Genomic DNA, 21,262 nt, shown 5'->3' with positions numbered 1-21,262 from the left:
GGGGCTACCAGTCTAATTATGTACGTATGCGAAATCTCAGGAAGGTGTCATGGACTGCAATCACCAGGCAAGAATAGATCATTGATACTCAGCAGGTATATAATTTCAAGTAAAGCATGTTCAATAAAATAATCATGCAAATTTTCAAGGGATGAGTTTTGAAAGGTTCTAAGGAGATAAAAAGAAATTGAGGGCAAAAATCCATCTCATAAAAATGTGAATGAATCATATGGGAAAACAATACTGGAAATTTTTTAAGAAAAGACAGAAACAAAAGTATACATAACCTTGGAATTCTAGAACGATTTGAGTGATCGAACATATACATATGGTTTCTAATAAGGGATAAAAAGGTATAAAAGAGAGAAGAACTGGGAAATTCAACCATTTTGTTTGTTTGTTTTATATTTTTCTTTGTTTTGTTTTGTTTTTTAAGTGAGAATTCTGTAGGAAATTGCTGGGTTTTAAAGCCAAGAAATTGGAATACTCTTACTTAGTTAAAAGAGAGAAAATAGAGATTAATTATTGTTTTAAGGCAAGCCAAGATATGATTATAAACGTTACACTTCCAAGACATAAATGTAATACCCTAACTACGATGAAATGTAAATGTGGAAAGATTTTGAAAACTGGGAAAGTTGATGTTCTCGTGATTAAAAAAAAAAAAACCTCATTTAGATTTTTATCCTCAGTGGTTAGGATTTAAAACTCCAAAAACTTCTGTAGGAAGTTTCCAAAGGCTCTGGCCCAGTGGCATACCACAGAAACAACATAGAAAGGGGTGATTTTAATCTCACTACTAGAAAGGAGGAATCAGATTTTCGTTTTTTTTCTTTTTAGAAATTGGAAGGATTGAGCTTCCAATTTCCAAATTAACCACATATAATGCCGCTTTATGATATATCAAAAGGCTCAAAAGCAAACTATTTTTTTCTGTAACTTATTTTTTAGGAGAAAGAGCTAAAGGACATACTAGATTAAATTTTATTCCTTCTCTCAAAAAAATTCATATAGTGGCGAAGTTCCTTATGGGATAATTATGCATAAGGAAAATATTTTTCCCTTTGACAGAAATTGTTTTTCTATTTTTGTAATTCTTGGTAATAGTTAAGAAGTGTTCTCTGCTGTACTCACAAATGATTTTTACAAAGCTTACTGTCCCCTGGGACTTGATTAAAGATGAATCATAATGGTCCTGCAGGTCTTTAGATGGCCAGAAACTTGAGTTTTGGTTTTCCGAAAAAAAGAAGGGAAGGATTTATTACTGAGAAACTTCTATGAGCCTGGCATTTCGAGAGACCTCATCTACTCTTTTCCGCAGCACTTAAGTAGTTACTAATGCCACGTGTCGTAATGACCACACTGAGGCCTAGATGGGTAAGGATTTGCCCAGCTTCACACAGCCCCTACAGTGGAATTCAAGATTCTAAATTCAGATTTTTATCTGAACTGTCCTGTTTTTTTTCTTTATGCTCCGAGAAGATTGAAGAACAAGGTGAGCACAAATCTAATCGGCTGTGGGCAATGAACTCAATTTCCAGTCCTCTGAATCCCAGGAGGGCCACAGAGTCAGGGTACAGCTTCAACCACCCTATGAAGGGAATCTGATGTCACCTTCTAACTGGAGCGATTTGTACAAGGAAACGATGTTTTCTTACATGGTCCTTGTCTTCAGAGATACAAGGGGGTTATTATATGGTTCTAAAGAAAAGAACAGAAGGTGAAAGACCTGATTTAGAATCTTACTGAGGACAAGACCCTACTAAGGAAAGAACTGTATCATTATTTTCTCTTTTCAGATACTGTTCAAAAAGGAAGAGAAAGGAAAAAGATCAGTCATCTTGACTTGGACCTGTTTCTTCAACATTTGGTCTCAAGGTAGAGGAGATGCCACTGGCAAGGCCCAGCACAGCACCAAAGCAAACACCCCAATTCCTTTCCTTGCAAGGCTGCCGCTGTGGAATTTTTCCATCCCCTCAACTCTTCGAGGACTGGGATTCATTTCTCTCTGTATGTCCGGCGCCGACCAGGTTGCCCGGCATGTGCTGAAATAAGTGGTCAATCCCAGTGCTACCCAATCTACTGCTAATTCCTTCGTACAGTTTCGACTTCAGAGCAAAAACTCGAATTGCCTAAGTCAAAGTTTTATTCTTCAACCTGGGCTCAAGCCTTAATTTTACACATCAAGTCGTCAAATATCACTGGGCAGGGCGACTGGTCCATTTCCACAATCACACATAATTGAAATTGTGAACACTGAGAGGAAATTCATTTAATGCCTGATTCCTTTTTCAAAAGGTGCCCAAACTATGAGTATTATGTTGTGTTGATGAAGTCATTTTACAGCAAAATAAACGTTGACTTTTTTTAAAAGGAAGAAATGAAATAGGGCATCATCTGAAAAGAGAAGATTTAGATTTTTCTCACGAAGACCAAAATCTTCAAAGCACGATAACTATGGGAGAATTATTTCTTCTTGGCACCATTCAAAGTAATTCCTTTTCTATTTGCTCCAGACCCTGTTGCCTTTTTGTAACAACAGAGTAATCATATCACTTCTTCACAAATACGACAGCACACTTTTAAAATAAGGGCATAAATATAGACAGTACGGACTCTGGTAAGGGACTTAAGCACCAAAGCCAGACACCTCAATGCAAATGTGTGATTTTTCCACTTATCAGCCGCATCTCTCTGGGCCTCAGTTTCCTCGTCTGCATAAAGGCACGATGACAGATTGTTATACATATTTAATATGCAAATACAAGTCAAGTGCTAGAATGGTGCCCGCATGTAATAAGCCATTCATCCATGTTAGCTGTGCCCCCGTTGTCGTTATGGTTCATGATTTTTAGCTTGTGGTAACACTGGTAACCCCTAGAGAGAAGTGGCCCATTAGGCAATTGTTCCCGTGGTCACCAAGGGAACTACTACCAATTCTCAAAGGGAGGAATTACTTTTGCCACCATCAATACATTCTGTTGGTACAGTCTTTGCGTACCCCCATCAAACATGGCAGGTGTGCACCTTGGAATGTGCCAATGACGAATCTGGGAGAACAAACCTCACAATTTGTAAAGCCTTACTTGTAAAACCTGAAGTTTTATTGTCTAGAGCCTTGACTGACAGTCCTCTGGAAGAATTTAAGTATTCAGAGTGGCAGTGATGAGACATATGAAAGACAATGCCTAAACAAGATAATTTCCTGGCCCCTGTTTTGTGCCCAAATGAAATTATGTTAGATTGCTGATTTGTGAGAGCTAAGAGGATGAAAAGTTCATTTCAACCCTCAGACACATACACACTTATTGATGCACAGTCTTTCTTATCAGACCTTTCATTTGTTCAGAATAAGCGGGAATTAATCTGGAATAGGACAGACGTATTGCATTCCATTCTGGGGTCTCTCTGTGAGTAGTCAGGACAGGCATCATTAACGGGATGATCTGAGTGACACTGTTACAGCTACCTGTCCTGAACCTCTTACAACAGTCTCCGGCAAAGACTGACATTTCTAACAGATTAGTCCCTCCCTTGATTTAAAAACAGTGATGGAGTTATCACCCATTGGCCTTTTATAGACCTTAAGTTGAGAAAAGTATTCTCGTAAATATTCTTTAGCATCTCTCTATTTATCTATCTCATTGTTGGCATGAGGAGCAAGAAGATCTTGGCTTGGAGGATAAGTTTCCACTCAGAACTACACAGGAGAAAGGGAATTTTGGAGGGAAATTAACAAGTCCTGAGCACCTAGGATTTCTCGGGCACGAGTTCAGTTCCTTGGCATATGTCGTTGTGCACCCTCCTCACAGAACTTCAGCAAGTCTGCTGTCATCAGTTTTACAGATATGGAAATTGTAGCATAGAGAAGCTAAGCAAACCACATGCAGAAGCATAGTGAGAAGCTGAAGCAGACTATGAACCAAGCCTGTCCTATTTTAAAGTCTGCACTTTTCAAAATACAGCATTGTGGTTCCGATCATGTGCACTGGAGTCTGAAAATGTTTCATTCGAGTCACCCCTGGGCCATCTATTAGCTATATGGCCTCAGATAAGTGACAAAGCCTCTCTGTGACTTAGAATCCACACCTGTAGATTGGGGCAATAAGACAGAATTATGGAATAATAAACATGATGCGTGCAAATCACCTTCCTTCGGTGTGTGGCACACAGCAAGTGCTCACCAAGTGTTGGCTTTCACTACCTCATCCAATCTCCTCATGGACAGCCACTTACAGAGAAGCAGGGGGCAAGAGCATGCTGCCACCTGGAGAGGGCAAAACACGGGGTGGGTGGCAGTGGTGATGTCCAGTTAGGCCTGAGATCAGTCATGAAAGGAAATCACCCCAACATGATCATTAGAATCTGAATATGCACCATCTCATACTCACAATTGATTCTAGTTAGCAATATACTCTAAGCTTCCTAAAAGTGCAGAGTTTACATATCGCCCAGGAGTACAGGTTCTGTGGTGATTCCAACAGAACCAGGTAAAAAGGTTTCATCAATTGGCCCCTTATGTTTACATCAAAGCAACAGATTAATTAGCTTGATTGACCCTATTTGTTGCCTACTAAGAAAAGAGGAGAATTGTTTTTTGTCTTCTTTGCAGAAGTGCACATTAAATCCTTAGTAAATTTTATTTATTCAAAAACTTTATTCTGCGAGTTTTAGAACAAAGCTTCTAAGTTTATCAAGAGGTTACCAGACGTGAATCTATGAACAAGATTTAAAGAACTAGAGAACAGTTTTAGTAGAATGTTGACTGTATTTTATTATGATTATTTTTAATAAGAATAGTCTTCGAAGTGAGGTGTGTGAGGGACTGAGCATCGTCAGAATTGGCTGCATTAGTGTGATGACCTCAGTACTCGTTAAACCATTAAAATGTGAAGTGGTCAAACAGCAAGTTCCACTTCTCTTACGATGGGCTATCGCCCATATCTGCATAGAATAATCCGAGCACCACAAATGTCATTGAATTTATACTTTTTTCCCCTAGAATGTTAAGCTTTTATTTCCATTAAGTTGAACACGTATATTTGCCATGACATAGCTGACTTTAAAAAAATTCATTATCTACTGTCTGAGAGGCAATGTGCATAGTAGCTGTATTTAGGGCATTTACAATCAGGAGGATACGGGTTCAAAATCCAACTCTGTCATGGAAGACCTGTGCAATCTTTGAATAGTGACTTAATTTATAAAATGAGATAACTTACAGAGATGTCAGCATTAAAAAAATACATGTCAATCACCTAGCAGAATACCACATGCATAAAAAATAAGTACTCAAATTTCAATTGCTATTTTCCCTTTAACAGTGGCCATGGACGAACAAACTGTTTAGGGTTTGCACAGAATTCTGGTGATGGCTCATGAGTTGGGAGTAGGGGTTGATATCATATTGCATCACATCTTATACCATCCACCATAAGATGCACCATTATTTAATGTATCATGAAGAACAACTATGAAAACACAACAATAAAAACCACTGCAAATATGCATTGGTCCAAACTCATGGAACGTACAACAAGAGTGAACCCTAACGTAAAATACGGATTCTGGGTGGTAACGAAATGTCAATGTAGGTTCATCAATTGTAACAGATGTACCACTGGGATAGGGGTGTTGCTAATGAGGGAGATTGTACATGTGTGGGGGGATGGGGTCTATGGAAAGTCTCTTGAGCTTCTGCTGAATTTTGCTGTGAATTTAAAACTGCTCTAGAAAATAAAGTCTATTAGTAAAAACAAAATAAAGTAAAGCCACTGCAATTAAACTGTGACACAATGTGTTCTTATCACTTAGAATTGTTTTGTATTTATTTAAAGAATTCTTTAACATTTATTGAAAGGAACAATATTAATTACACAGTGATTTTTTAAAATATTTGCTCTATGGTGTTAAAAAAAGTAGTTAAGTTATTTCTAAATCTTCGTCACATTCAGGATCCAACTCCTCTCCATCACTTTTCCCCCTTGGAACCATCAGTCTAGGCTTCATTATTTTCTACAGAATTTTCATCCAAGCTCATTTTTCAAGTTTTAATGCTGACCCTCTTTTATCTGAACAAACTAGGTTTTGTTTATTCCTCTATGGAGTCACAGGCCACTGGGAGTGAAGAAGCTTGTGTTCAAAGTCAGCAGGAAGTTATATTCCTATTGTTTGATGTGTCACCAATAGTCCTGCTGCATCAGTCATACCAGTCATTCATGACTTTGAAATGTCTTTCTTCTATTCTGAAGGACAGGACCATTTCTCCTGCCCTTGGTAGCTCTGCTTGGCAACTGAAGGAATGACAGTCATGGCTAAGACCAAGTGCAAGCAAGTGAGGGCAAAGACAACAGAACAAGAGCTGCCACACGCCAAGTTGATGGTGGCTGTAATTCAGCATCCATTCAAGACTCATCTCAAAGTCAGAGATGTAAGACTGTGGAAAAAATGCATTTTGAGAATGATAAAATCCAAAATCTCGAATTAGCAAACTATTGAGAAGAAGCATACCCTCTTTCATAAAAATGGCTGAGCCGGACCCTTCTGCTATCAATTCATGGACTGATGATGTCATAACACTTGCTTTTCTTTGAGATGTGGTCTTTGCCACATGCAGTTATTAACAACTCTGAAAAATCTTCTGCCTTTTGCACTTCTGCCAACTTAAATTCCAACTTCATCAATTTTTGCCCCTTGCCAAAAATAATGGGCAGCCTGAGGAATATAATTTTCACAGATAGTCAATATTAGGCTTAACTTTAAAAAGCCCTGAAGCTTTTGGGGGGCCTGGTAACGTATTCTGCTTCTTGATCCAGGTGCTGGTTACATAGGAGTGTTCACTTTGGAAAAAAAAATTAGAGCTATGTACAAATCATAAGTTTACAGATCACTAATTTTTTCCCCAAAGAAGACAACTTATGTAGGTATGATACAGGCACTTTACTGCATACATATCATAATTCAATTAAAAGTTATAGCAAAGGTAAACAAAAAGGCCTTGAATAGTCTGAAGAAAAATACAGTTAAAAAAGAAATGGCAACAATGCAATAATGAGTTTATCCAATTATCCTGTGTATTAATCACATATACAGTCACAGCTAAAGTCATTCTTTAAACTGAACCTTTGCTCTTCCAAATCTGTCCGTTAGAGGCAAGGCCACCTCGTAGCCCCTCGTGTTATAATGAGTTCCTGATAATTTCTTCCATTTTCCCACCTCCTTCTAATTTGAATCAAATACTAAGTCTTGCTGACTTTACTTCCTAAATTCATTTTTTTTTTTTTTGATACAAGGTTTCACTCTGTCACCCACGCTTGAGTGCAGGGACATCATCATAGCTCACTGCAACCTCGAGTGATCCTCCCACCTCAGCCTCCCAAAGTGCCATGAGCCACTGTGTCTGGCCCTAAAGGCATCTTGACTTGGTCGCCTTACACATATTCCTAGTATTCCCTAGTATTCTCTCATGACTCCTTGCCTGGACCTCTGCAATATAATATCATTTAGAGCAACTCTGCCCTCTAGGCTTGCCTACGGTCAATCCATTTTATCACCATGTGTCCTAAAGTAACCAATTCAAATCCATGTCAGGCCATGTGTCATCTTGCTTAAAACCCTTCTTCAGTGACCCACCCACGGGACCGGCTCTGCACCTGAGTTTGGCTGTGCCAGCACTCTCGGGGCGGGGCCATGACCCACCACTGCAGCCTATCTCCTGTGATTTCCTGCTTCAGGATTTAAACTCTGACACCTATGGCTGACCCCACACCAGGCCATTTCTCTGTCTGTGCCTTTGTTCAAGTTGCTGTATTGACTTGGGACAGAGTTCTTCCTCCTATCTCATCCCATCTCTTCTTCTCCCTCTCTCCCATCCTGTCTTCTTCTGGCTCACTACTTGTACTTCAACTTGCATCTCAGATATCATCTTCTGGAAGCATCTTTCCAGGACTCCCTGCATGCATGCTGTGTGAATACTCCTCATCTGTGCTCACCTACATGGTATGTATACTTCCTCTGTTGATCTCGTTATACCTTGTTATTGTTTATTTATACATCCTTCTCCCCTCTCAGACTACTCACTAAACATTTCCCTATGAGATGTTCATTCTGACACTCTCGACCTAGCATTTGCCATTTAGTAGGTGGCTCTTCACGTTTTATGAACAGAAATGAATGCCAAAGGATGCGGAATAGAAGAGCACCTCTAGTAAGAACCTAATTGCAGTATTTAACCTGAGGCTAGGTAAGCTAATATAGTTAACTTCACTGTATGTATTTGTGAGATTTTTTTGACATATTTCTATTTTTTTCTATAAATCAATGTTACATTCATGTTTTAAATGATAAGGAATGATACATAATCAATGCTCATATAATGTGAGTTGGTTGGATGTCTGGCATTAAAGGCTCTAAAAAGTTTTTGCAGTAATCAAAACCTGCTGAAAATTTAGGTGGTGTTTTAAATTACTTGGCTACTAAATGATTTTCCACAGTCAATAGACTGAAGTTTTATAGCTTTGATGTTTTAAAATAAATAATGAGATTTAGTCTCTGGGGCAAAACCTCATGTCCCATATAATTTTTTTAAAGAAATACTGCTTTTTACAGTTAGAAAAGCACTGAAATACATTTGTAGATCAGATAGGTTTGGCTTTGATTTTTGTTCGTCTAATTTAGGGTAAGCTAAACAGATTTAATTTAAAAGTGCAAGATAAAAACATAAAAAAAGAAAAATCAATTCTAGATGAGAAGATTGCATTTGTAATGGAATCACAGACATGCTCTTCACAACCTTGGGTAGAATGGGAAAATTGTAATAATTGCTTGCAATGGTATTGCTTTTCTCTAAATTGATATTACCTACTGATATAATTTAAAAAAAAACAAAGAAATATACAGATGGAAGTTTTCTTTTACTGGCAAGTGAATTGATTCATTTGATATCATCCTTTATTTTTAGTACATACAATTGAATATAGCAGATGAAATGAAAAAGAGTTCAGCCTCTTCCACCCTGAACTGGAATGGAGGACTGGAAGAAAGTGCTAGGGAATCTCTTAAATAAATTGAACCATTTGGGGTCATGATTTGCCCATTCCTGGACAGTAAGTCTATTGGCAATGACTATTTTTTTCCTACATGTATCACATCTTAGCACGAAATAGTTAACAAAATAGCTATGCATAAAAACCAGCAAGATTCAATTTAAGCCCATATTGTGAATAATGGTTCAGTAGAATGAAGGAAGGAGCACAAAACATTTGTCAGAAATGGCATGGAATTTGGTAAAAGCAATAGCCTTATAGCAACATTAAAATAACATAACCCGTATGCAGTTAAAACAAAGAATAATCTTTGATTTCTCATTTTTTATACTTATTTCTCTTTGTAGCTTTTCTTGCTGATCAAATTTCACAGTATCCACTTCCCTGAATTCAACCTTTCTGCTGAGTTTTGGTTCAGATTAGACATTGTGGTTAACCAAAAATGAATAAAACTGTACCCAGCAAAAAGGAAAAGGAAAGGAAAAAAAAAAAGGGAAAGAAGAGTTTCTCTCCCTTCCCATTCCATATCAGCCTCTCTTGTGCTCAGTATTTGGCCCCAGACATTTCCTGAGAGTTCTGTCTACTCAGACGTTCATCACTTACTTGGTCTCTAAAAGAATTTTCTCAATTAAGAAAAAAAAGAAAAACTTTAACATTACTCTAGGGGAAAAAAACATTTTGATTTTGAAATCTCCAATTGCATGCTATCTCTGAGACAAATCTGTTTATGAATCTTATCACATTGGATAAACTTGGGAAGCTCTGCATTGAAACCAAGCAGTTAATGTGCTTGGCACCTCCTTCTGAGAAAACAACTCCTGGCTGTTTCTTCCACGTAGGTGACATATTTGGTGTATTATGTGATTTATTATTTTGGCCATCAAGGATTGAACCAGGAGGCTGTGTACTTGCCCAAAGTAGCTACCAGAACCCAGTAGCCTCTAATCGGGTCTGGTATAAGAAATGAAATGAGATAGTCCATAATGGATGGGAACTGACTACCCTAATCTTTCCTCTTACAAGGTCTTTAACATGAGACATTAAGAAAAGACAGTACAATGGCAGAGAAGCAGAGATCTCAAGAGGGCAAGAATCAAAGAGAAAAACAGAAAATAGGAATGACTGAGTCCAAGGTACAGTAAAGTCACAGTAGAAGCAAACACCTGCTTGTAAGGGAATATAGGATCACCGGTTCTTCAGAGCCATAGGAACAAGTCTATGTTCAACAACAAATCAGTAATGTTACAATTCTCCCCTGTCCATGCATGTGCCTGACTCCTTTGTCCGCATTGTCTAAGGACACACAACCATATTGCTGCTTCTTGCAATCAAACAGAGCCTAACACAGTTCCCTTGCATGGACACTGACACTCTATTTTGACTCTAAAATACAGAATGTAGAAGAATCTATGACTTGTTGGACACTCTAACATGCAGCACTTGCTTATAAAATTAAACCAGCTCCAATTATAGCACAAACATCATTTCCACCAAAAATGGTCCCACGCAGGCAAACAACTCCACTGCTTGGTATAGAGAATAACAATTGGAACTATCCCTTAAAAGCTCAGACATTTCCCTTTCTACCTACATCCAACTGTTGCTCTTTCTGCCCCAACCCCAATGCCTTGCTTTCTCTCTCAAACATCTTACTGAGTACTCAAACCTGTTGGTCTCCTTCCTTGTCTTTTGTTCCAGTTCTTTGAAATTGGGTCTTTGGTAATATCCTACCACTTAAACCAGCACACTAAAAGGCCAACTAATTTCCAATTGACAAATCTAATTTTTATCTCTTTAGTTTCTATCTTACCTGACTTTTATGCGGCATGGTAAAAAATGACTACGCTGTCTTCTCTGAAGCTCTTTCAAGAACTGTTAACTTCTTAAAAAACACTTCTTGTCAATCTATTTTCAATCTAGTGCATTATGAACTCATCTTACTGACAACTGATTTTACTGGTGTCTCTTCTTAAAATGTAAAACCTTGAAGTCACTGAATCTGCTAGAACTTTGATTTCAGCATCAGTTTCATCATATTTATTTGTGATCAGTGCTCTTTCACAGTACGTTTTTCCAGGGTTGGATTCTGCTGGGGCTAATGTCCTATCTGTTACCTGTCTCTGTTATATTACTCATAGCAAAGAACATCATAATTTTCATGTTTGTGATCCTTGAGAAGCTTCCACTTAAAGAACATTCATTCATATAATTGATTTATGGAACAAGACCACTTGAGACAACCTGTTTAGACTTTACTTTGGAATTTATTACATGAATATCCACTCAGCAAACATTCATCAGGCTCCAATTTATGCAGTTATCAGGTGCGTCAAGCACCTACCTAGCTGGCAAAAGAACCAGACTGCATACTCCAGGAGTGAATAGGAACCATGCATGTCTGTCTTGCTTTTCTCTGTTTTCTCAAGACTTTCGAAAGTATCTCTATTCTAACTAATGCTCAGTAAGAGTTTGTTGAATGAAAGAAAATAAATGCTGCATGATTCGGGCATATCCTCTTATCAGTTTCAAGTCAGGCTATCCTGTCCTTCATGTGCCATAGCCCCATGGGTCTCATGTGCATTTACAAGGGTAGCTACTTTCTAACTCAGCACCTTAACAATGGTCTGATTGGGTTGTCTTTACCTCCCTAGCATATCATCTGGCACTTCGCTACACATCAATATATTTGTTTGGTGAACGGCATGGTTTTCTCTTCTGGGAAGGCAATACTGGGCAGGACTTCCTCACCTGCCAGCCACACATAACCCACCTCCTCACAGCCTTTGTAAATAGAAAACACAACACACATGTGCCTTAGTCCAAATCACCATTCCAAGTTCATCCCATGAATAGTTTGTCAAATGTCTGAAAGCAGCAGTGACAAATGCAGGTGGAACTAGGTCACTAGCAGAGATAAAATATGGTCTAAATGCTAGAACTAAAATGGACCTAGTGCCAAATTCATCCAATTGTAGCCTTGGCTTTAGCTGGATCATCTCATGATTGTTAGAACTCAGCTGCTGCCATTATTCATTTGCTGATTGCTGCCCCATTCTTGGAAGTGCATAGGCATCCCATTCATTTGGAGCTTTGTTTTCTTGAAAATTATCATTCACATTTGATTTTTTTTTTTTTTTTTTTGGTAGCTGCCTGACATAGCAATGTCCAAGAAGTTTGAAAACTCAGGCACTTGATGGAAAAAGAATTGTAACATGAGTGGGGTCAACAAGGAAGTAAATTGTTCCAGAAGAAAAAAAAGAAAAGAAAAAAATCTTAATTGCCTCATTAAAGTTGTTATTAATCTTCTCTAATTTCTCTTCTAATTTGATTTTCTCAAAAATTTCAGATTGGAAGAAAATACCTAATATTCTTGCAACATAAATTAACATTGTTAGCGATTTAAAAGCATGTCATTTTGTAAATATTAGTTGAGCGAATGAATAAACATACAAGCAAATGGACTGAATTAAGTAGGAATTAGTTGAATAAGCAACATAAAGCCCATGCACATTTTCTGAACAGAGTTTTTGAGAAGTGAATGACTTTCCAGATGAAATTGTACATATGTAATAGTTTGAGTTGTTAGAAAAGGTACCAATAAATACCAATATAAATTCCAATGGGGGCATTTGACAGCAAATTCAAATTATTTTAACCTTGTTATTTAATAGAAAATATTTATAATGCCAGTTTTTGCATATTATTTTATATATTCAATAACCCAAGTGTTTTATCTTAAAAATTTCAAGTACTATATATGGGAAATCATTTAAGTTTATTCTTTCCATTCAATTCTATTTTTTTGTCCTAACTTATAATTCCACCCATCTCACAAAATGGTTGGAAGAATTCAAAACAAAGAAAACAAAGGTAAAATGAATGTAGAAGCTGACAAAAACAATGAATGAGAATCATTAAAATTTCCAAGATCCCACAAAAATATTGTATTAAATAAGAAAGAGAATAGTTTATATAATATAAATCTTTGAAAGACTTAAGAGAAAAGCTATTGATCCCCAGCACTATAGACATCTGATCAACTTAATTCTATTGAAGTAAGCAGAAAAAAACACTGAAAACCATAAAAAAAGATCCAACACTTCCAAAACAAAAACTACTCTAGGGGAACTTAGAGAACTTGTTAACATGAGACTTCAATGTATGCAAAGCTTCCACCAGGTCTTGCAACTTTGCAGCTGGGTCCTTGGCTAGATGGTTATAGAGGTAGGATGTCAGTGATTTTTTATTCACTTTGGATTACTAAAGCCTGAAACAAATTTATCAGATTGCTCTAGGTCAACAGCTCATTTCTTCACCATCCTAAACTAGGAAAATTCTTCACTTTCTATACATGTTAAGTTTTTTAAAAATTTTCATTACTACACTCTGATAAAGAATATTAGGGATGAACTAAACAATATATTAGAGTCTGAAATCTGAGTATTTCAGAAATCTGGGCCATGGTAAAATGAAATATGTAAGTATTTATTGGGAATCTCTCATATCTACAGGTGAGGGAGAATAGATAATGCCTTCACGCTCAGGGAACAAACGATTAAGCCATATTTATTAAACAGAAATATGCTAAGCATTTACAACAGTTTCTGAAACATAAGTAATGCCATATAAATATACATATATATTTATATTATGTTATTAATATATTGACTAACATTCTGAACTCTGGACCAGACAGACATGACTTTGAATCTTAGATATACCAATTTTTAACTATTTACCATTGTAAAAGTTTCTTAATTTTTTGAGCCTGAGATGTTCTTTCTGTAAAACAGGAATAACACCAGTTCCTACCTCATAGGTTGTTGGAAGAATTAAATGAACAGTTTCTCAGAGGACTTGATGACCGATAATAAAAATGATAATGATGGTAGCTGCTAACAATATGGGATGACAAGTGCCAGGCATAATACAAAACAAACATTCAAAAATCTTTACCCCAAAAAAATATAGCAATTATTATTGCTAGAAATATATTATACAACTTTGGATTGTGAAGTCCACAAGATTTGAGAGTTGTTTCTGCAGTGCTGATAATGGATCCTGATTGTTAGAGTAATGTTTTATAAAGAGAAAAAAATGTATAAGCAACCAGATTGTGGAAGTGGAGTGTACTAGTCAGCTCGGTCTGCCATAACAAAGTACTATACAGAGCATCCCAAATGTCTCTATACAAAGGAAAAACTTTGTAATGAATATTTTGTCAATAAAGGTACATTTAGCTACAATTTCCCATTTTCTCTATGTATGGAGACTTTTGGGACACCCTGTAGAACTGGTGGCTTAAATATCAGAAATTTATTTTCTCAGTCTGGAGACTAATAGACTGAGATCAAGCTACCAGCATGGTCAGGTTCTGCTCAGAGCTCTTTTTCTGGCTTGCAGAGGACCACCTTCTCAATGTGTCCTCACATGACAGAGAGAAAGAGAGAAAGAGAAAGAGCAATTTCTCTGGTATCCCTTCTTATAAGGATACTAATCCCGTCATAAGGGGCCCATCTTCATGACCTCATCTAAACCTAATTATCTCCCAAAGGTCCCATCTCCAAACACCTTCACATTGTGGGTTAGGACTTCATTTAATGCATGAAATTTGGGCAGACACAATTCAGTCTCCACCAGGGAAATAGGAGAACTAGAGAAGTTAGACAAAGGTAATAACTCAACATTGGAATTCAAAATCTTTTAGCAACAAATCATAATGGTGCAATAACTGGGTATATTGAAAACATTGATCATAAACAATCTTAATTGATGGACTCTGGTTGCCCAGATCTATTTATCAAGATAGTCCCTTCTCAGAAAAAGAGAAGGAAAGAAAGAAAGAAAAAAAGAAGGCCCAAGACTAAGCATCAGTACATAGGAACAGTATAAAGAGGCCATGAAATTAAATGTTAGTATATAATTAATTACAGAAGCAGAGATAGGAAAAGATAAGGAGAAGTTAGACAAATGTAAGACCCAACATTGGAGTTCAAGAGCCTGCAGCAATCGGACCAGAATGGTGCAACGTCTGGGTATTAGAAACTTATTTTGGCAAGCTCAACTCCTTCCTGACTCCTGAGGTAAATTTGCATGGGGAAAATTCCAATGATTCCAAAAGAAAGCGATAACTTGAAGTTTGCAAAAGTTGAGCAGAGATTTCAGCTTCTGACCAATATAGAGGAGGCAGAATTCAGAATTTGAATCCTATCAAATTAGAAAGGCTTGGTAACCACTTTAGGATCACACCATAGGGACAAATGCTAAGGGCCCACCCTGAGACTAACAGACAAAACTGAAACAATGTGTGAAACAAAGTCTCCACAAGTTCAAGTTAATCACCCAGGATTTTTAACAGCGTAATAAAACAAAAATCAATATTCTTAAAAGAAAGAAAATACAATCTAGAGTCCCTACAATATGTTATTCTTAGTTTTTAATATAAAATTTTTAAAAAGATATGCAAATAAATATGAAAATAGTTTTACAGTCAAGAGAAAAATTCAGTAGAAACAGGCCCCCAAATTACTCATTAGCAAGGGACATTAGCAATGTTGGGGGACATTGCTAATGTTGACATTAGCAAGGAAAACCTTTAGAGAAGATATTATACATATATTGAAGTCTTAAAAGAAATATGGTCAAAGTAAGGAAGAGATGGGAAATTTCAGCAGAGAAAAGGAAATTATATAAAAGAATCAAAGAATCAAATAAAAATTGTACAGTTAAAAAAAGAAAAGAAAAAAATCAAAACTAATATATGAAATGATAATCTACTGGACTGGCTTAACAGAACACTGCAGACAGCCAATGAAAGGGCCATTGAACCAGAAGACAGATAAACACACTCTATCCAATGTAAAGGAGAGACCAAAAGACTGAAAAAAGCAAAATGAGCAGAGTATTAGTGATGCCTGGGACAGTATAAAACAGTTAAATATTTGTCTAATTAGAGTTTCAGAAGGAAACAGAAAATGGCATAGAAAAAAATATGTGAAGAACAAGAAAAACTAGATAAATATTCTCCAATTTAAGGAAAATACCTCAATTTACAGATTCAAGAAGTTCAACAAACTCCAAGCAGGATGAATACTAAGGAAATCACACCTAGGCACATCATAGCCAAATTTCTGAAAACTAAAGATAAAGAGAAAATCTTGATTGCAGCCAGAGAAAACAGTACTTTATGTACCAATGAACACTGATTTGCAGAAACACTGACTTCTCTTCAGAAACGATGGTAGACAGCATACAATGGAATGACATTGTTAAAGTCCGAAAGCATGAACTGCTAACCAAAATTCCACATCCAGGAAAAACATTCCATAAGAAGGCAAACAAACACACAAACAGCTACAACAATGGAAATAAAACAGTATCATACAAATGAAACCTGAGATGGTTGACAGTACAATAGCATGCAAGGAATAGCTAAAACAAATTTTTCAGGCCAAAGGCAACATAAGGAACAAACAGAAATGGAAATGGTAAATAAGTGGGTAAATAACCTTTGTTTTCTTAGATGCTGTAAAAGTTAACTGGTTGGTGAATGCAAAAGTTTTCACGTTATATTAAGTGATGTATAATATACATAGATGTAAAATAGCAGACAACAATATCACAAAGGATAGGAGTAAGTTAAATGAATTTATACTCTTGCTATTCTCTTATATTGTACATGAACTCATACAATATTATCTCTGAATAAGCTGCAATAATTTAAGGATAAATTAAGAATGCAGATTGTTATCTTTAGAAACACTTCTAAAAAATATACAAAAAGCTATAGCAAAAAGCCTTAAACATATTTAGCCAAAGGCCATGAAAACAAACCAATATATATTTAGTTGACCCAGTAGAATGCATGAAAGGAGAAAAACAGAATTTTAAAAATCCTATATAAAATAAACGTGCTACTAAGAAAATGGCAGATGTAGCCATGATCGTATGTTTAGTAAATCGTAAATCCACTAAACATTCAAATGAACTGAGTACAAAATAAAGACACAATTATATGCTCTCTACAACTGTGGTCCCCAGCCCCTGGGCTGTGGACCAGTTCTGGTCTGCAGCCTATTAGGGACTGGCCACAGAGCTCCACTGCCCACCCCCCACCCTTGTCTGTGGAAAAACTGTCTTCCACAAAACTTAGGAACGGGACGGGGACAGCAGGAGGTAAGTGGAGGGCACATACTATTGGAGAAAAAGGAGCCACTACATTTGCTTGATGCAGGGTTACCACAAACTTCCAATTTCTGAAACATGCAATATCTGCTAAGTGCACAAAAGTGAAGTGCAATAAAATGAGGTATGCCCGTACACATTCAATTAGGTACTCAATTAAGTCTGCGGTCCTCCACCCCGGGGCTGCAGACCGGTACCAGTCTGTGTCCTGTTAGGAAAGGAGGTGAGTGGTGGGCGAGCTAGCGAAGCTTCCTCTGTATTTACAGCCACGCCCCATCACTCCCATCACTGCCTGAGCTCCAGGCCCTCTCCCCGTCAGTGGAAAAATTGTCTTCCATGAAACTGGTTCTTGGTGCCGAAAAGGTTGGGGACCACTGGTCTACAAGATATGCACTTTAAATACAAAATCAAAGTAAGAAAATGGAAAAAGATACACCATGCAAACAGTAAGCAGAAGCCAGTAGTGACATATTTATATATGACAATCCAATCTTCAAACAGAGAAATGTAAGTTAAAACCAAAACAAAGTACAAATATACACCCATTATAAAGGCTAAATTTAAAAATACCGGCAACATGAAAAACTGGAGAAGCTCTGGAACAATTAGAACTGTTATGTGCTGTTAATGAGAATGAAAAATGGTATAACTACTTTGGATAACAGTTTGGGAGTTTTTAACAAAATTAAACATAAAAGCTACCCTATGGCCCAGCAATTTCACTCCTAAGTATTTTCTGAGACAAAAATGAAAACATATCTCCACTAAAAACTTGTAAAAGAAAGTTCATAATTGCCGTATTTACTATAAACAAAAACTGAACACAACATAAATGTCTATCAGCTGGAGAATGGATTACGAAATTGTGTTATATTCATAAGATGGAATTTGACTCAGCAATGGGAAGGAGCAAACTACGAATGCACGTGACAATACAGATCAATCTCAAAAATATGTCGAGCAAAATACGAGACGTTAAAAAGAATACATAGTATACTATTCTTTTTATGCCACAGATTTCAAGAATAGGCAAACCTAATCTATTGTATAGAAGTCAGAACACAATTTACCTTTGTACGACGAAGGGTTGGTCTAAAGGAGACACAGGAAGCTTCTTGTGTTGATGGAAATGTTCTATATCTTGATAGAAGCAATGGTTATATGAGTGCATACCTTTACCAAACCTCATATAATTAGTCTCTTAAAATCTGAACATTTCACTGTATGTAAGGTTTTTTTTTTTTTAATTAAGAAAAGTTACATATTCAAATAATGATAGAGTTGGGAATTTTAAAGCTCATCAAAATTCAAGTGCCATGTATTTTGCACTATTCCACTCCGCACTCATTAACATTAAACTGCAGCAGGGATTTTAGACTATGATTTAGGCTGGTGTTTTTGCTTATGAAAAACTGTCCTATTTTTGTTATTGGAAACATCTTCCCTTTGTACAGTTTTCTTTCTGAGGGGGAAGAAAGAGGCGGGCCTCTTGGGAAGCCACATCAAGCTCTTTAAAACTGCAGGGGTGCCAATTAACACAGTTTCAGGATGTGCCTGAACTGAAATCCCAGAGAGACAGTCTCATATTACCAAGCACACAGCCCATGAAACACCATGTTGTTTCATAAAGCTGATATTTCAACAGTCAACTAAAACAAATGAGAAGTACACAAAAATATAAAAGTTCATGAAGTCAGCATCTTATAAAAGTTTAGGCTCTTTAATTCTGTTCCATTTTCATATTGTACTTTTATATCTACTTCGAAGATTTAAGAGGTGAGTCAGTACCTATGACCTTCTGTGCGGAAAGTAAAGAATATATGTATATATATTTGCAAATAAACCTGTGGAATTCTTTGGGCCTAATGTTTTTCTTTATTTTTTGTGCCTTCATTCAGTTATTCATTCAATCATAACAGTTACTGAGCTATTACTATAAGATAACATTAGGCTTGAAACAAGTTCAAGCACAAATAATATACGGGTCCTGGCTTTAAGAAACGTAGTCTAACAGTGATTAACGATAATTAAAGAGATATACTAAAACTTCATGATAAGTGCTGGAATAAAGAAAGGCCCATGGGCATCAGAGAGCATATTTGGCAGTCATTTAATATGCTTGTACATTTATTCTATTTCTCGGTGGGAGAAAATAAAGCATCGTGTATCTAATATGTAAGCAAGCCAAGTCTAATGTCTTCCCTAAATGGAAAATTCATCATATGCATAACCCAACACTCTAAGGAGCTAGAACAGATTGTGACACCCCCTTGCAGTAGAAACAAATGGAGGCCATCATATGGTTATTACCCATCCTAGATGCTTTTTTTTTTAATAAATGACACCTAAAAATATTTCTTAACAGTTTTCTCCACTAGAGCTATAATTATAGTCTTACTGAAGAGTAAAACCAAAAATTAAGGGCATATATATTCACCTTGACTGTTTCTTTTTTTTTTTTAGATAATATCTTCCTTGCTGTTTGACAGAATACATAAATATGTGGGACAAGTAATGCATAAAATTAATTCACAGATGAGAAATAAAAATCTTACATCGGATTCTAAATTTCAGGGTGTTAGACATTTCTTAAGGCATTATCTTCATTTGTTTGATAACTCAAAAGTGCCCTTTGAAACCACTAGTTGATCGATAAAATTGTGTTATATAGTTGTAGGTGAAGCTTAGCCTAACACATACTTCTGGATTCTTAGATCTAGCTTTTACTGTAAACATGCAAGGATCCAACGAATAACAGTCTATTAGATTTAAATTTGTTAATTCATTTATCAAGTTATTCAAAGTGCTATGGATTATATTTTTTGGCATATCATTTCAACATTCATGACACATAAAGTTGACTCACTGGAAGATAGAAACAGCTGTTACTGGGGAAATAGGGAATGCTGTAAAGAATTTAAAAATCATTCTGGGTAATCCGTTTTAATTTTGGAAATTAACAGCTGCTTTGAAAACATAAAATCCGTACTCTTCAGGCTTTATTTTACTTTTGTCCCTTTGCCATTTTAATGTTTGTCATCAGGATATAATAGCTGAGAATACACAGTAGATTGGATTTCCATCAGTTACTCATCTCCTCAAAGACATTCAATGACTCCCTATTGCTTTCTGTAAGCCAAAGGTGGCAGAAATTCAATGTCGACTAATAATTAGGAGAGAAAAATTTCCAATTTGAATGAGGTAGTTTCAAATGTTAAAGGAGGCAGAGAAATCAAGAATTTTGACATGGTGAGATGAGGCCACTGAATTTGCCAATAGGGAAGTTCTGAGGGCCTCACAGAGAAGTTTTTAGTAGTGTCAAGAGTATGGAGACCAGACTGGTAAGGGTGATGGAAGAATAAAGGCAGTGGAGCATATTATTTCTATTAATAATGTTTATTGAAATGAATGAAAGAGTCTTTACTCCAGTACTCATTTTTACAATCCTAATTCTTTTATATTTCATATTACTCTACCGGCACTTAATTGTTAGTGGATGAGTTCAACGTTGTCTTTAAGTTGTCATAGAGTAGAGGCACTTAGAGTCCACTCTACAGGAGAAGGAAATGTGTAGAAACTATTTATGGTTCTCCATATAATACTTCTTTCAGGCCAAGGTGTAGAAGCAAAGATTCTGATTGGTACGAGAGCCTAGCATTCATCGATCCGCATTTTCCCCTGGGTGGACAGTGACTGCAGTGAAATCACAGCGCTAGCCATTTTCTGGTTGTCTCACATCCTCTTAGACACGCCCACATGTAGGCACAATGTTCTCCTTCATTAGGGATTTAAGTGACATGGCTCCCCATCTGGGTGAGGTCGATCTACCACTCTTCACCTTCTTTACCTGTTACCAAATTTGGCTTTGACCTGCATGCATGGGTGGCTTCAATGTAAACAGAGATGTGTGGGAAACTAATTTGGGCCTCGGATTCATATTCTCTCCTCACTTGTTCCACATTGGACCTTTTGTGTTTATTATTAATAATATTTTTGTAGCCATAATAGAACTTTACAGGGAAAATACTTGAAAT

General features: G+C 36.6%; 1 protein-coding gene across 1 annotated transcript in view; it reads right to left on the bottom strand.

Annotated features, from left to right (window-relative positions):
* The window catches only part of GRM7 (glutamate receptor, metabotropic 7), a 1,039,395-nt gene that overhangs the window by 731,751 nt on the left and 286,382 nt on the right, over window positions 1-21,262 (bottom strand). The window lies entirely within an intron of this gene.

The sequence above is a fragment of the Propithecus coquereli genome, unplaced genomic scaffold, assembly GCF_000956105.1.
Source record: "Propithecus coquereli isolate 6110/MARCELLA unplaced genomic scaffold, Pcoq_1.0 Scaffold60, whole genome shotgun sequence".
NCBI lineage: Eukaryota > Metazoa > Chordata > Mammalia > Primates > Indriidae > Propithecus > Propithecus coquereli.
Note: the sequence above shows the minus strand (reverse complement) of the source record. Positions and strands in the feature narration are given on the sequence as shown.